The 17,690-nt window shown below is 45.3% G+C and overlaps 1 long non-coding RNA gene across 1 annotated transcript; it reads right to left on the reverse strand.

The window, feature by feature from the left end:
- Positions 1-3,920: 3,920 nt before the first annotated feature.
- Positions 3,921-17,107, reverse strand: LOC109271344 (uncharacterized). The gene is made up of 3 exons (XR_002081934.2): positions 17,002-17,107; positions 13,225-13,392; positions 3,921-3,995 (listed from the first exon to the last, which is right to left on the reverse strand). It is a non-coding gene; the product is annotated as an uncharacterized LOC109271344 (long non-coding RNA).
- Between the last annotated feature and the right edge of the window lie 583 nt (positions 17,108-17,690).

Below are 17,690 nucleotides of genomic sequence, written 5' to 3' on the forward strand. Positions count from 1 at the left end.
GAGAGAGAGAGAGAGGTCAGAGTGTGAATGGGGTATAGGCAAAGAGAGAGGGAGACACAGAACCCAAAGCAGGCTCCAGGCTCTGAGCTGTCTGCACAGAGCCCGACAGAAGGACTTGAACCCATGAACCATGAGATCATGACCTGAGCCAAAGTCAGACACACAACCAACTGAGCCACCCAGGCTCCCCCCAAATTTGCCAGTGACCCTTAACCCTGGCTCCATTAGAATGACCTGTGGAGTTTTTATTTTTAAATTTTTTTTAACGTTTATTTATTTTTGAGACAGAGAGAGACAGAGCATGAACGGGGGAGGGGCAGAGAGAGAGGGAGACACAGAATCGGAACCAGGCTCCAGGCTCTGAGGCATCAGCCCAGAGCCTGACACAGGGCTCAAACTCACGGACCGTGAGATCGTGACCTGAGCTGAAGTCGGCTGCCCAACTGACTGAGCCACCCAGGCGCCCCGCTGTGGAGTTTTTAAAAGCCTTACAGAGAGAGGCAGTTCCCACCTATGGAGACTCCAACCCAGTAGAGTCTAGAAAGGATCTCCTGCATCTGTATGTTCCACAGGGAAGGATTCGCCACTTAGTTCATAAGAAAAACTTCAAAGGAACAAGAAGGACAATGTGGCAGCCTTCCAAGATGGTCCTGAATGATCCCCACTTCCTGGTATTTATGTGCTCATATAATCCCCTCCCCTCAGAGGGGGCTAGACCTAGTGACTCACCTCTATGAACAGAACAAGGCACAAAATGATGGAATGTTACTTTCAAGACTAGATTACACAAAGTCTGTGACTTCTATTTGAGTCCCCCCTCTCTTTCTCTTGCCCTCAGGGAAGCCGGCTGCCATGTTGCCAGTCACCCTATGGAGAGACTCATATGGCGAGGAAGTGGTGTCCCCCACCAGTAGCCAGCGAGGACTGGAAGCCTGACCACAGCCTGCATGTGAGCTTGGAGAGACATTCTCTCCCAGTCAGGTCTTGAGGTAACTGTCCCACTGACACCTTGATCCCAGCCTTATGACTGATCCTGAGACAAAGCACCCAGAAAAGTACTCCCAGATCCCTGACCCCCAGAAACTTTGAGATGATAAATGTGGGCTGTTTTAAGCTATTACATTTTGGGGATAATTTGTTACGCAGCAATAGATAACCAATACAGACGTATGTAACAAAATTTTGGTAGTGGTTTATGTCTGAGTGGTGGGATTATGAGGGATCTGTATTTTCTTCCATTTGCTTATCTATATTTTCTGATTTTTTCATATTCCTTGAATTACATCCAAAATGAAAAACTAAAAATCATTTTCAAATCATACTCGAAAAAACTTTGACAGGAAAACATAGGAGAAAACCTTTGTGAACTTATGCTAGGCAAAGCTTTCTGAGACAAGTCACCAAAAAAGGGGACGCCCAAAGAAAGATAAATTGGACTTTATCAAAACTCAGAACTCTTGTTCTTCAACAAACATCATTAACCAAATAGGAAAGACAAGCTCCAGACCAGGAGAAAGATTTGAAAATCATAGATCTGATAAAGGACAGGTTTCCAGAATATATGAAGAACAAGAAGTAGACACATAACCCAATTAAAAAATGAGCAAAAGGTTTGAATAGAATCTTTTCTATTTCTCCAAAGAAGATACACAAATGGCCAATCATCACAGTCATTAGGAAAATGTGAATTCAAGCCACAAAGCTACACCAATATACGCCTATTAGAAGGGCTAAAATTGAAATGGCAAGTGTTGACCAGGATGTGACTGAAGTGTCACCTTCATACACCACTGGTGGGAATGTAAAATGTGGCAGCTACTTTGGTTTCTTAAAAAATTAAATATGAACTTGCCATATGACCAACTCCTAGGTATCTCCCCAAGAGAAGTGAAAACGTCCACACAAAGACTTATAAGCAAATATTCATAGCAAAAACTGGAAACAACCCAAATTTCCATCAACAGGTGAATGGATAAACAAAATGTGGTCCATCCATACAAGATACTGTTCAGCAATAAAAAGGAACTCAGTCCTGACTCATGCTACATCACCACACCACAAAAACAGTATGCTAAGGGAGAGGAACTACGCAATAAAGAATATATATTGTGTGATTCTATTTATTGGAAATGTCCAGAAAAGGCAGTTCTACAGCTAGAAAGCAGATCGGTATTGTCTGGGGCTCGAATGGGAGTTTGACAGCAAAGGAATAGGAGGAAATGTTCTGGGGTGATAAAGGTGTTCTAAAACTGAACCGTAGGGATGGTTGCATGATTGTCTACGTTTACTAAAAATCACTGAATTATACGCTTACCATGGGTGAATTTTATGTTGTGTAAATCATACCTCAGCAAAGCTATAAAAAAGTTATGTCTATAACCTTGGACCCAGTAAGTTCATGTCAAGGGCATAATCAGAAATGTACACAAAGATATATCAAGGATGCTCATAACAGTGTTTTTTTTTTAAGTTAATGAAAAACTAGAATCTGAATGCTTAGTAACAGATAATAAATGATTAATAAGTGGTGATGCACTCGCTAGACTAGTATGTGACCATTAAGAATGGTATTTACCAAGAATTTTTAACAACCTGGGGAAACGCTTAGGATAGAGTACAAAAGCTGTTCCAGTGGCCTGATTTCTCCATGAGCAGAGTCTATAGATAAATGTTTATTTTTAAACACACTTGAATTTGTTCTGTGTGAATGCATCGAATGCATTCTGTTGAATGCGTCTGTACATGCAACACAACCAGATGTATATACATAGACTTTTTTCCTTCTGGATATGTAGAAATAGTAAACAGCTGGTGATTATATAAGTAATTCTTGTTGTTTGCTTTGTCCTTTACCTTTTCTGATATGTTTCTTCAAAAAGCATGTATTCATTTTAAAGTCTGAAGAAAAAAAGAAAGAAAGGAAAGCTATGGCAGGCCTCTCTTCTCCTTGTCAGAGGAGGGGCTGTGGTTTCCTGAGTGAGGGGTACACCCTGGCCTCGATACAATGAGACAGAGGGCCTATCAGCTACTGCAGATATAAATGGCAGCCAACACACCTGGAAACAGCTGTCTCAGTCCATTCGTCCCAGCTGGGACTCATTGATCTTAAAACAGGGCCAACCTTAATGCAAGGACACTTCCCTTTTCATTAGCCAAGAGGAGGAGCTCCTACCAGGGAAAGGTCTCCAGGGGCTGGTGTTTTGTCACTGCAGCGAAGGGAAGGTAACAATGATCTTAGAAACAGATGCATGAGACCTACTAGGAACTTCTGGACAAATACCACGTAATTTCACTCATATGTGGAATTTAGGAAACAAATGAGCAAAGGGAAAAGAGAGAGAGAGAGAAGCAAACCTAGACACACACTCTTAATTTTAGAGAACAAACTGATGGTCACCAGAAGGGCAGTGAGTGGGGGAATGGGTGGATAGGTGATGGGGATTAAGGAGGGCACTTGTGATGAGCACCAGATGCTGTATGGAAGTAGTGAATCACTATATTGTACACCTGAAACTAATACTATTCTGTATTTTAACTCACTGGAATTAAAAAAAAAAAAACTTTTAAGAAACCTGCTGGAAACCCAGTCTATAAGCTGGGGAATCACAGGGAGAACCTAAACCTGGTGGGGAGAGAGACGAGTGTTTGACTCCTGGTTTTGCTACAGAAGCCACACTCTGTGGAGTCTGGAATGAGCTACAGATTTAAACAGAAATTCAGTTTCCCCACCTTTAGATGGGAGACGATTAGACTGCCTATTTCCAAAATGGAAATCTACATCATTGGCTAATAAGATTCAAGGAATAAAGGGGATAGATTCGTGCCCCAGAGCTAACATAACAAATTATCACAACCTGGGTGACTTAAAATGACAGAAATTTATTCTCCGAAATTCTGGAAGCTAGAAGTCCAAAATCAAGGTGTTGGTGACATGCCCTCTCCAAAAGCTTTCTGGAAGACCTCGTCTGGCTTGTCCATGGCGGAATCCGCAAAGACTGGAAGAATAGTAACAGGTACATGCTCAACAGAATTTATACAAATAACAAACTGGTGAATAATTCAGAGGACAATGTATTATGTTTTGTTTTATGATAACCTTTTTACTCCTAAAATAAAAACAACATATGTTCATTTTATAAAATACCAAAAACATACATAAGCAAAAAGCTTAAAATCTGCCAGAATCACACCTTTGCAGATAAACTACTAATATTATTGCATATAATATGCAATAATAATAATGCAATATTATTGCATATAGTTATCCAATATTTATATGGTAACTTTTTTTAAACATCATACTGTAAACACATTGTTGTAACCTGATTTTTACACCTAACATTTTATGAATATCTTTCTGAATCATTACATATATTCCTTGACCTACCATGGGGTTACATCCTAATACACCCATCCTAAGTTGAAATATTGTGAGTCAAAAATGCAAGCACACATTGGATATACTGTGGGTTTAGTTCCAGACCACCCCAAGAAAGCAAATATCACAATAAAGTGAGTCGAATGAATTTTTTGGTTTCCCGGTGCGTATAAAAGTTATGTTTCCCCTAATACTATAGTTTATTAAGTATGCAATAGCATTGTGTAAAAAAAAAAAAAAAAAGCTGTGTACATACCTTAATTTAAAAATAATTTCTTGTGTGGGCACCTGAGTGGCTCAGTCGGTTAAGCGTCTGATTTTGGCTCAGGTCATGATCTCATGGTTCGTGAGTTCGAGACCCACTTTGGGCTCTGTGCTGATAGCTCAGAACCTGGAACCTGCTTTGGATTCTGTCTCCCTCTCTCTCTGTCCCTCCCCTGCTCCTGCTGTCTCTCTCTTCCTCCAAAATAAATAAATGCTAAAAAAAAATTTTTTTAAATAAATAAATAAATAAATAAATAAATAAATAAATAAATAATTTCTTGGGGCTCCTGAGTGGCTCACTTGGTTGAGTGTCCGACTCTTGGTTTTGGCTCAGATCATGATCTTGTAGTTTGTGAGTTTGAGCCCTACATTGGTCTCTGCACAGACAGTGCAGAGCCTGCTTGGGATTCTCTCTCTCCCTACCCCTCCCCTAGTTGTGCACATGCTCACCTGCTCTCTCTCTCTCTCTCTCTCTCAAACAAATAAGCATTACAAAATAATTTCTTGCTAAAAAGTGCCAACCATCATTTGAGCTTTCTGGGAGTCGTAATCTTTTTGCTGGTGGAGTGTCTTGTCTCAGTGTTGATGGCTACTGATTGATCAGGTTGCTGGGCTGCTGAAGGTTGGGCTGGCTGTAGCGATTTCTTAGAATAAAACAACATTGAAGTTTCCTGCATCAATTGACTCTTCCTTTCATGAATGATCTCTCTGTAACACACAATGCTATTTGATGGCATTTTACCCACAGTAGAACTTCTCTCAAAATTGGAATTAATCCTCTCAAACTCTGCTTCTGCCTTATCAACTAAGTTTATGTAACATTCCAAATCTTCTGTTGTCATTTCAACAGTCTTCACAGCCTCTGCACCAGGAGTAGATTCCATCTCAAGAAAACCCTTTTTTTTTTTTCTCCTCAGGAAGCAATTCCTCATCTGTTCAAGTTTTATCATGAGATTGTAGCCATTCAGTTCCATCTTCAGGCTCCACTTTGAATTCTCATTCTCTTGCTTTTTCTGCCAGGTCCGCAGTTACTTCCTCCACTAAAGTCCCTCCTCAAAAGTCATCCATGAGGGCCGAAATCATCTTCTTCCAAACTCTTGTTAATGTTGATATTTTGTTCTCTTCCCATGAATCACGAATATTCTTAATGGCATCTAGAATGGTGAATCCTTTCCAGAAGGTTTTCAACTGACTTTGCCCAAATCTATCAGAGGAATCACGATCTATGGCAACTACAGCCTTACAAAATATGTTTCTTAAATAATAAGACTTGAAAGTCAAAATTACTCTTGGATCCATGGGTTGCAGAATGGATATTGTGTTACAGGCATGAAAATGTGAGTCTTGTTGTACATCTCCATCAGAGCTCTTGGGTGACCAGGTGCATTGTCAATGAGCAGTAATATTTTGAAAGGAATCTCTTTTTCTGAGCAGGTCTCAAATATTAAATATTCAGTGGACTTAAAATATTCATAAATCATGTTGTAAACAGATGTGCTGTCATCCAGGCTTTGTTGTTCTATTGATCGAGCACAGGCACAGTAGATTGCACACAATTCCTAAGGGCCCCAGGATTTTCAGAATGTTCCATGAACAATGGCTTTAACTCAGAGTCGCCAGCTGCATTTGACTCTAACAAGAGAGTCAGTCTGTCCTTTAAAGCTTTGATGCCAGGCACTGACTTCTCTTCTCTAGCTATGGAAGTCCCAGATGATACCTTCTTCCAGTAGAAGGCTGTCAGGTCTACATTAAAAATCTGTAATTTAGTGTAGCTACCTTCATTAATTCTTTTAGTTAGATCTTCTGGACAATTCACTGCAACTTCTATATAAGCACTTGCTGCTTTACCTTATGCCTTTATGTTACAAAGACGGCCTCTTCCCTTAAACCTCACGAACCAACCTCTGCTAGCCTCAAACTTTTCTTCTGCAGTTTCCTCACCACACTCAGGCTTTCTAGAATCGAAGAGAGTTAGGTCCATGCTCTGGATTAGGCTTTGGCTCAAGGGAATGGTGTAGTTGGTTTGATTCTCTACCCAGACCACTAAAACTTTCTCCATATCAGCAATAAGGCTTTTTAACTTTCTTATTATTTGTGTTTTCACTGGAATAGCACTTTTAATATCCTTCAAGAACTTTTCTTTTTCATTTATAACTTGGCTAACTGTTCGGTGTGAGAGGTCTAGCTATTGGCCTAGCTCAGCTTCCTTACTAAGCTTAATCATTTCCAACTTCTGATTTAAGGTGAGAGACAGGGGGCCTGGGTGGCTCAGTTGGTTGAGCATCCAACTCTTGATTTCAGCTCAGGTCATGATTCCAAGATCATGGGGTCAAGCCTCACATCAGGCTCTGCTCTGTATGTGGAGCCTGCTTGGGATATTTTCTCTGTCTGTCTTTCTCTCTCCTTCTGTCCCTTGCCAGCTCATGCACTCTCTCTGTCTCTGTCTCTCTCTGTCTCTAAAAAAAAAAGACATGTGACTCTTCCTTTCACTTGAAACCTAGAGGCCATGGTAGGGTTACTAACTGGGCTAATTTCAATATTCTTGCATCTCAGGGAATAGGGAGGCCCGGGGAGAGGGAGAGAGATGGGAGGATGGCCAGTCAGTGGAACAGTCAGAACATATACAACATTTAAGTTCACCACCTTATATGAACACGGTTCACAATACCCAGAAACAATTACAATGGTACCATCAGAGATCACTGATCATGGATCACCATAATAAATAATGAAAAAGCTTAAAATATTATGAGAATTATAATATTCTCATAACTATGAGGCACACACAAGAAGTGAGCAAATCCTGTTGGAAAAATGGCGCCAATAGACTTGCATGGTGTGGGGCTAACACAAACCTTCAATTTGTTTAAAAAAAACAAACATTGTATCCACGAAGTGCAATAAAGCAAAGCACAATAAAAAAAGATATGCCTATTCACCTAACCAACCTATCATAGCCTCGCCTAGCCTACCCCAGACATGCTCAGAACATTAGCCTACATTTGGGCGAAATCGTCTGATACCAAGCCTATTTTATAATGAAGTGTTGACTACCTAGCGTAACATATTGAACACAGTACTGAAAGCGAAAACCAGAACAGTTGTATGACCACAGAAGGGTTGTGAGGGCATAGGTTGTTAAACCCTGTGATGGCGTGGTTGACTGGAAGCTTCAGGTTCGTCATATCGCTAGCCCAGGAACAGATCAAAATTCACAATTCAGACTACTGTTTCTACTGCGTGTGTGTCACTTTCACACCGATGTAAAGTTAAAAAAAAAAAATCCTAAATTGAGGGGCACGTGGATGGCTCAAGTCTTGATCTCAGGGTCACGAGTTTAAGTTCTGCATGGGGCTCCTTGCTGGGAGTGAAGCTTACTTAAACACACACACACACACACACACACACACACACACACACACAAACTCATAAGTAGAACCACTGTAAGTCAGGGATCATCTGTATGTAATATCCGACCCTATCAAGTTTTTTGGTTGTATGGTGGGATGACCTATTGAAATACTGACCAAGTCTCCCCTACCCTTCTGAATGTTCTCCTTTTCTGAGACCCTTCCTCTAATCAGACAGCTGTTGAACTGAGTTGGTATCATTGCCTCAGGAAATGGACCATGTAAGAAACACAGATGGCATTCAAGCTTTGAGGCGGCAGATTACAGATGACTGCAGATTACAGATGACTATAGATCCCTTGCCATGGCTCCCATGAAGAAGCAGGGTCTATGTCCCCTCCTGGTGAAGCCAGGCAGGTTTTGTGATTCTGCCGGTAAAATAAGGCAGAGGTGATGTCGTACTGGTTGTGATACCCAAGACTGAAGAGACTGACAGCAATTGTTTCCTGTTTCTGGAGCCAGGTCTCAGAGCCTCCTAGTAAGAAGGCTGACTATCCTGAGGCCGCCATTGTGTGAGAATCCCGAACTTCATGGAAAAGCCTTGGAGGATGAGACTTCATGTGAAGAGAGAGTGTGAGGCTGGGAAGCACCCTTGCACCAGACATGGACGTGAAGACCCAACATGGAAGGGTATCCTTTACTCCTTCCAATCCCTGCTCAAATTCCTGACCCACAAAACAGTGACCAAAATAGGGTTGCTGGATTCAGCAAATAAAAAGATAGGACATCCGGTTAAATTTGAATTTCAGATCAAGAACGAGTAATTTTTTAGTCTAAGTATATCCCCAGTATTGCATGGGATATACTTATACTAAAAAAAAAAAAAAAAAGTACATTATCTAAAATCCAAATTTAACTGGGATTAAATTTTATACATATAGTATTTGAAGATAAATTTTAATTTTTTAACACTTAAGGATAAAATATACACAGGTAACATATTCACCATAGTTCATCTGACAACTCTAGACCAAATTAAAATGTATGTTTTATACCACCAATTTATAGGGTAGCTTGTTATTCAACAATAAAAAACCAAAACAGCAGCAACAGAAAGGAATTGGCGATGGAGAATACACCCGATGTGGAGCTAGAGTCGCTGGACGGAGCTGTTTTTCTCACTCTTGAAAGGAAAACAAAACAAACACAAAAAAAAACTTCTTCGATGGGAGAAAAAGAGAAAGAGAGAAGCTAGGACAGGAGCAGGGTCTACTGCACTACATTGTCCCCTCCCTCTCTCAGGCAGAGTCCCCTCGTGTAGGGGTGGGTGAGGGAAAGGACGGTGTCACACACAGACACAGGGGCTGATCTCAGAAAGCAGAAGGAAACAGGCTTTGCTTTCAGGGTCGTCAAGGGCATTCGAGAGATGCCCTTTCACTGCCACAGAGCCAGCGCACCCAGAGGGACTCATGATGGAGGAGCTGGTGTGGACAAGGGACCCAGTAACAAATGGCAAGGAGGCCCTCTCTCTGCGACCCTTACCGCCATCCCACTTCAACCAACATACGTCACCATACACTTTCCCAGGCCCCAGTAGAGGGGTCAAGGCAGCCCGTGCAATTACTGGGATTATTTTCCCCCATTTAGTGAGATATGTCTAAAATAAAACTCATCTCAGGCACTGGAAATAATGAGATGTATGTTTCTAGCCCACCCGAGTTAATAGACTAAGATTTCTACCGGCTACAGCCATAAACCATTTGGTACTGCCCTGGTGTTGATATATTTAAATTTGAAAACTTATATTTTTGTACGTTAATACTAACACACCCCTCAACTCCATTTCATATGCCACATTCAGACTTCTACCAATCAGCTAAGCAACTGTTCCTAGCAGTTGCCCAGGCATTGCCATATAGGCTGATTAGGAGCAAGCATTCTGGAGCAAGACTGCCAACATTTGCTGCCTAATGGCTGTGTGTCCGCGAGCAAGTTACTGAACCTCCCTGGGCCTCCACTTCTTTATCTATAAACTACCAACAGCCATCATGGTATCTACCCCATACCATTGCAATGAGGCTAAAGTGAACATGAGTGTGTTTTTAAAAGTGTTGGCCACTAGTGCTGTTTCCTGTGCACTTACTTGGAGATTGCATTCAATGCTTACTATCTTATAAAGAGCCGTGGAAAGTAGAAAGGTTGACACCTAATCACTAAACTGCGACAAAGATCAGAAACCATGTGGGGAATCTTTATTCTCAAATGAACACCCTTTGGATTGGCTTGCCGCCTGTAGGTTCATGGGTTAAAGAAAAGAATGAGATTCAGGGAAAAACATACAAAATCTGGAGACATACCATAACAGACCCAACAAGTGCCTCACCGTCACCCCTCAGCATTTACTGCTTCCGTGTCCTACAGCCTGACTTCCCACCTGCCTGCACTCAAATTTTTGTCTCAGGTGTTGCTTTTGGGGAAACCCCAACTCAGACACATGTGATTCAAGATTGTGTCTAAACAGGCAAGTTCAGTGATTTGATAATGTTTTTAAAATAGTGGTGGGGGAGAGGAATCGTGGATATTAACATCATTTCCAACTTTATAAAGCTTAGGGGCACCTGGGTGGCTTAACTGATTAAGCGTCTGACTCTGGATTTTGGTTCAAGTCTTAATCTTGCAGTTTGTCTTATTGAGGCTCTGCGCTGACAGCTCAGAGCCTGCTTGGGATTCTTCCTCTCCCTTGCTCTCTGCCCCTTCCCCTGCTGGCATATGAGCACTCTCTCTCTCTCTCATAAATAAATAAACTTTAAAAGCTACTGTTAGTTTTTCAAAATAAGCTACTGTCCCAGTTTCAAACATTTGACATGTGGATGGATTTCTGGGAACACTCCTGTGTGTGAAAGTCAAGGACAATCTATGATTCAGTCACTCCTTCTCCTGATGGACTTTTGGGTTATTTTCAACTGCTGCTAACACAGACAATGCTTCAACTAACACCTTTGGCAAAATCTGTGCACACATTGTGGATTCTCTCTGAAGCGCAAATTCCCTAGAGCAGCATCACAGTCCCAAAAGACGTGCATCCACGTTGCCCAGTTCCTCCCCCTAAAGGCTCTCCTGGTTTGCACTCTACTCCTTCCCTAGGTCTAGCTTCAGAAGTATTTTCTCAACTCCGATGTTCGGCTCATCCGTGACGGTGCGGACACTGCCTTTGGCCCTGGCCGAGGCTTTTGCAGGGCAGGTGAGTTGCAGGTAGTGAGCTGAGGCACTGTGGACACCAGGCAGGGTCAGGGTTCTGGGTCCAGTGTCGGGGTTAAGAGACAGAGATGAGTGGAATCAGGGTCCAGGTCAAGGCTGACCCGGGGAGCAGGGTGGGAGCTACTTGAGAACTGAAACGTTTTACACAGGGACATGGAGGGTGAGGCCTCACTGCACAGACGGTGGCTGCAAAGGCTGCGTCTCTGTGAACCAGGGCAGGGCCTGCATGGCCCATGGGACACCTTCCCGCAAATTAGGAAAAGATGCCCCTTCCTCAGGTTAAAAGAAAGGTCGAGTGAGTAGATCTCTGAACAACCTAAACTCTGCCTGCTGAACAGCAGCACTGGCTCCATGCACACACAACACAGGGGCACACTTGGGGACACAGGAAACCCCGCTCTTCCCCACCCACCCCCTGTGAGGCAACCATGTCAGGTTCAAAGTCTCAGGGGCCTGCGAGTCAGGCACTAAAGGGCAGCCAGAGCGCAGGCATCATAGGATGCGCACACGTATGCCGAGCTCATGCACAGGCCCAAGTGCCATCGTGAGTTGAGGTCAAAGATAACTCTTCCCTGATACCTATCTGGCGACCCAGAGTCCCTGTGCCATCCAGCATGCACTCACATAAGTTAGTGTGGATCTACCATGTGGAAGATGCCCCTTAGGTGTAACGCCCTTGAGCAGTGCACTACATGAATTCCTGAACATAGGCCACAAGGCACCATCCATTCAAAGTCTACAGCTGAGTAGCAGCCCCCCAACTGGTGGTAGGCTGCTGCTCCTCAAGACCTGCTCTGCATAAGCTCTGGGTTGGAGCAGACTTCAGTGACTTGAACAGGGAGGGGCTGGGGAGGCCGACTTCAAGCCAGGCCTCCGCCACCTCCCGAGGTAGTTCTCTGGGCTCAGACCTGCCAATTAAAGCCCTCGAAGATGAAAGAGGAAGGCTTTGGTAAGCAGCTGGGCGAGATGAAAGTCAAGTCCAAGTGGTGTTTTACAGCCTCCTAAAGGGAGGATTTCTCGGCATGTCTGGCATTTTGCCATGAGCATCCTTGCCACAAAATTAGTTTGCTGGAAGGCAATTTTGCTATGAAGATAAAATAATGAAATCTAAAAGAGGGACACTGAAAAGGATATAATGAGGGGCACCTGGGTGGCTAGGTCGGTTGAGCATCCAACTTCGGTTCAGGTCATGATCTCATGGTCTGTGGGATCAAGCCCCGCATTGGGCTCTGTGCCGACAGCTCAGAGCCTGGAGCCTGCTTCAGATTCTGTGTCTCCCTCTCTCTCTGTCCCTCCCCCGCTCATTCTCTCTCTCTCTCTTTCTCTCTCTCTCTCTCAAAAACGAATAAACATTAAAAAAAAATTTTAAGGATATAGTGAAACATGAAAAAAATTAATACAATTCATAATTAATTTCTTCCTTCATTAAGAGAGGTATCAGTTTTCCAAGCACTAGGATACACGCTTGCATCGTGTTGTGCATGGTTCTGGGCTGCTCGTTCTGGGCATGGGGAAGAAAGGCTAAGGCTCTAACGTACTTGTAACTGAGCTTTGCTATTGTGGGGACTGGTACGTTTTCACTGTCCTGCAGAGTGTAGCGTGCAGTCTGGCCTTTTACTTTCTATTTCACGCCTCCAGGAAGCTTTATCACCAGATCTTCTATCAAAGTGATCTCTGTAGTTGTTACCATCCACCGTCTTAAGACGGCTGTAAGACCACTGTAAAGGCTAGCTGACATTTACCTACAGCAGTCCCCCCTTGGCCCCGAGGGACCACAGTCCAAGACCCCCTAGGGTACTGAACCCCCGGATGTACTGTTTCTTCCTAGACATACGCACCTAGGATAAAGTTTAACTTATAAGTTAGGCACAGTAAGAGATTAACAATAATAAAATAGAACAATTATAACACTATACTGTAATAAAGGTTATGTGAATGTGTGTTTCTCAAAATATCTTATTGTCCTGTACTCACCCTTCTTCCTGTGCTGATGGGAGATGATAAGACGCCTACGTGATGAGATGAAGTGCGGTGAATGACCTAGGCAGCGTGACCCGGTGGGCTGCTATTGACCTTCTGGCCCTATGTCGGAAGGAGGATCATCTGCTTCCAGAACGCGGTTGGCCACAGGTAACAGAAACCCTGGAGCGCAAAAAGAGGAGAGCAGGGTCTACTGTAACATAAAAGTGAGAATTGTGTCCATGGAGAAATAAAACCCAACTGACAACTAGCTTCATTCAATACGTCGACTCTGCCAAAGGCAGTGGATTCATCAATGAGGGAATGTAACCAGCCAGCCAGTTATTTTATCTTTTACTACAAAACTGCCTCACGGTTGATTAGTAATGCAGTGAAAATGCCTGCGGCGAAGATGTTTCCAACGAAACTACCTAGAGCTGATTCTAGGTGCCGCTCATTAAGCTCAGTCAAGAGCTTGCACCACAAAAACCTGGAGAGGCTCTCACAGAGGCAGCTGGCTTTCCCTCCCTCGCTCTGACAAATCCATATTCTCATCGTTCTCATCCTTCTCCTGGCCTCACCAGCAGGCCTCCTGGGGGCAAGCTAGTTGGCTCAGACTTCTGGCAGCAGCCCCACCCACCCCTGCACCTGACTCTGCACACCTGCCCCTCCCCAGCAGGAGCCCGGAGCGCAAGCTGTGCATCCCACCAGAGCCCAGGAGCACTGAGATGGAAAGGAGGAGCATGACCCGTGGGGGGTGCCCATGGCTGGGGGGATGGCCGACTGGCCAGCTCCACCCAACCTGTCCTGCCCCCTGCTCTCTGCTGCTACATCTGAGCTCAGCAGCCTGGCTCACCACCCCACAGAAAGGAGAGCAATTGCCCGTCCCACACACCATGTTTATTTCCTTATTTATTTCCTTATTATCTCCCGCTACGCGAATGTAAGCCCCCAGAGGAAGGGTTTATGTTAGTACCCTATGGCTGCTGTCACAAATTCCCAGAAATTTACTGGCTTAAAACAACACAGACTTATTTTCCTACAGTTCTGGAGGGCGGAGGGCTCACTGGCCAAAATCAGGGGCAGAGTTGCATTCTTTTCTGGAGGCTCCAGCAGGGGGAATTCAGCTCCTTCCCTTTCCCAGCTTCCACAGGCCACACACACTCCTTGGCTCACAGCCCTCTTCCATCTTCAAAGCCCGAAATCACATCACTCTGACCCCCGCTTCGCCCTCACACGTCTGCCTCTGCCTCTCATCTTCCTCCTCTACTCAGAAGGACCCTCATGATTACGTTGAGCACCCGCCCCCTGATTACCCAAGATAATCTCCCTATCTTCTGGCCAGCTGATTCGAAACCTTAACTCCCCTCTGCATGTAGCACAGACTATGTACACATTCTGGGATTAGAACGTGGATGTCCGGGGTGGGTGGGGGGGAGACATCATTCTACCTACCACAGGGTTTGTCTCTTAATCACCGTTGTATTCCCAGTGCCTGAACGGTATCTGACACATAGCAGGCCCTCAATAAATACTTGCTGAATGAATAAGTGAATGAATACATGAAGAGCTTACTAAGAATAACATTTAATTCATAGTAAACACTTAATCGTGCTTATTAAGAGCCAGGCACTATTCACAATGCCTTATGTGTATTAACTCATCGGATCCCCGACAGCTCCATGAGGTATGTTTTATTATTCCCTGCCTTCTATAGATGAGGGAGTGAAGGCACAGGTGTGTAGTCTGCCCTAGTCTACACAGCGAGCGAGTGAAAGCCAGGATTTAATCTCGGATTTACCGAGCACTTCCTGTGTCACCGGCCCTGGCTGGGCGTGTTACATTTCTGATCTCATTTTATCCTCACAAGAGGCCATGAGGAAAACGGGCAGAATGGGAAGCCTGGTCTCAACAGGGACAGAATTAAGTCACCGGCTGAGGGATTCTGAGGGGTTCTGTGGGGCAACGGATTGCATATTCCTCCTTGAGCCTCCTATGATGCCAATCAGATGAGGACTTTGCACCCCTAAAGGGACTGTGGGTGTCCATGTTCCCGATACGGGGCTCCTGCCTTGGACTCTATACCACTAGTATCCACACCCCCGGCAGGCCTGTAGCAGACCATGACCTTCACCAGACAGGCCTGGCTGCTCTGTGTCCTGGAAGCCTGTTCTCCTTCAAGGAACAGGAGCCTGCTTCAAACCTCATCCAGAGGCACCTGGGCGGCTCAGTCGGTTAAGCGTCTGACTTCAGCTCAGGTCACGATCTCACAGCTCATGAGATCGGGCTCTGTGCTGACAGCTCAGAGCCTGGAGCCTGCTTCGGATTCTGTGTCTCCCTCTTTCTGCCCCTCCCCTGCTTGTGCTCTCTCTCTCTCTCTCACTCTCTCTCTCTCTCTCAAATATAAAATAAAATAAAAACATAAACATTAAAAAAAAAACCCTCATCCCGAACTGAAGCTGCATTTCCCATTCCCCTGATGACAACTCTGGGGACTCCCCCCTGGCTGGGCCCCATACTTGTTTTGCATGGGCTGGAGCTGCTTACTGTCTGGACGCTGGCCCTCCAGAGCCACCTCTGATTTACCCTGCCAGCCTGCTCCTGAGCACACAGGCCTGCAGGAGGCCCCCAGGCCTCAGCCACCCGAGCCCTGTAGAAGGAAGTAGAAAGAACGCTGCTTGGACAAGGAGATGGCGCTACCCCCTGGCTTGCACCTTAACCTTTGCAGTCAAGGCCAAGAAGAACAAAACGCACTTGAGCCTCTGCCAGCACAGTGGGGCAACGCAGTTTCTGTTCCCGCCAGCACATTTTTCTAGGTCAGTGTCAGATCAGGGAAATCCAATACCACATGTCCCAACTTTTTATTTGAAAATAGAGAAGTTGCTTTCCAAAATAAATAGTGTTTACAAGCGGAGGCTGGAGAAGCCTCCATCAGACATGGTCTCAGTGCCCAGGCAGGACAGATTCTTCCCGGCCTGGTTGCTGTGAACCCAATGCCAGCCCCAGCTCCAGCCCCAGCAGAGGCCGGATCAGGAGGAGCACACGTGTATATACACATGTGTGTTGATGTTTGCCTGCATGTGTGCATACACGTGCATTTGCATAAATGTGCATATGCACATTTCCTTAAGGGTCTCTGGGTATGATGAACATGCACATGTAAGTTGGGGGCTGTACGCATGTACTTGTGTGGGGGGTACCTACGGGCACGTGCACATAGGGAGAGGGGCTTCTGCCCTGTGAATCTGTACCCAGCCCCGCTTCTCAGACCCCTAGTCCAGTCTGGAGTCCCCTCCCGCCTCCACTCACTGCTACATCCCATCTCAGCCCTCACCCTGTTCTTTTTCTCAGCTGCCTGAGGGGCTGGGGCTCAGATCTGGATATGCTGTGAATGCATTTCCTCCATCCTGCTTCCTCTCACTACCCACCCTCTGCCCACGGCCACCTGGACTACTGGTACAAGCCAACTGAGTGCCCTTTCTGGTGAACATGTATGTGAAGGGCCCTCAGTACAGGTCCCTGCTGTCACAGCTCCCTGACAGTCACCTTGACTCCCTCACAGGCCCTCCTCCTGATGCTGGCAGCACAGGCTTCCTCAGCCTCTGCCTGGTTCTCAGTGCAAAGCCCCACCTGCCCAGGAACCACCTGCTTCATCAAACTCAAGCAACTCAGCCAGGCTTCCAAGAGCTGCGTGATTTTCTTAGCAAACCCTTCTGGCTCCCCCTCCACAAAAACCTCTGCTCAGCTGCCTCTCACCGCTCGCACGTTAACCCAGGCCACTCCTTTACCCACCTCGGCTTCTGCCTTCGCTCATGCTGTTCCTCTGCCCTGGCACCATTCTCCAATCAGCTCTGCCCGTCCCACCCGATGCTACCTTGCAGACCAGATCTCTTCTCACCCCTCCCTCTACAAGGCCTGTCACATAAACCTCCTGCCCTACAAATGCCTTTCCCGTTGGGCCCTGTATCGCCGCACAACTCGCTGCCCTGTGTATTGCCTAAGAATTGCGTTCAGGTTGCTTCATGCACTTATCTTGCCCTCTCACCTAGATTGCAGTCTCCTTCTAGAATTAAGCCCGGTGCTCCCTTTGAATAAACCTCGGGACCCGACACAGGTCTGAACATAGTAGAGACCAGAGATAAGGGCTTTTGTGGGTTGAGTGGATGCAAGAAGACAGAATCAGGCTGGGGTGGTCAGGCCATAAAACTGCATGCCAGGCATTGCCTCTGGTGACTCACCTGCCCTACCTCATTTAATCCTCCCAGTAACCAGGGCTGTGGGGTGATACTGTCCGCATTGCCTAGATGAGAAAAACGGATGCTGACAGAGGCGAAGTGACTTCTCCAGGCCCACAAAACTAGTAAATGGCAAAGTCAGGGGTGAATCCTGGGTCTGTCTGACTCCATTTCTCTATCCCCTGTTGCAACAACCACAGCAGTAGAAGGCAGTGCACTAGAGTCAAAAGCTTTCTGAAATTCTAG

The sequence above is a fragment of the Panthera pardus genome, unplaced genomic scaffold (assembly GCF_024362965.1).
Source record: "Panthera pardus isolate Hobbes unplaced genomic scaffold, ASM2436296v1 HiC_scaffold_12, whole genome shotgun sequence".
Taxonomy (NCBI): domain Eukaryota; kingdom Metazoa; phylum Chordata; class Mammalia; order Carnivora; family Felidae; genus Panthera; species Panthera pardus.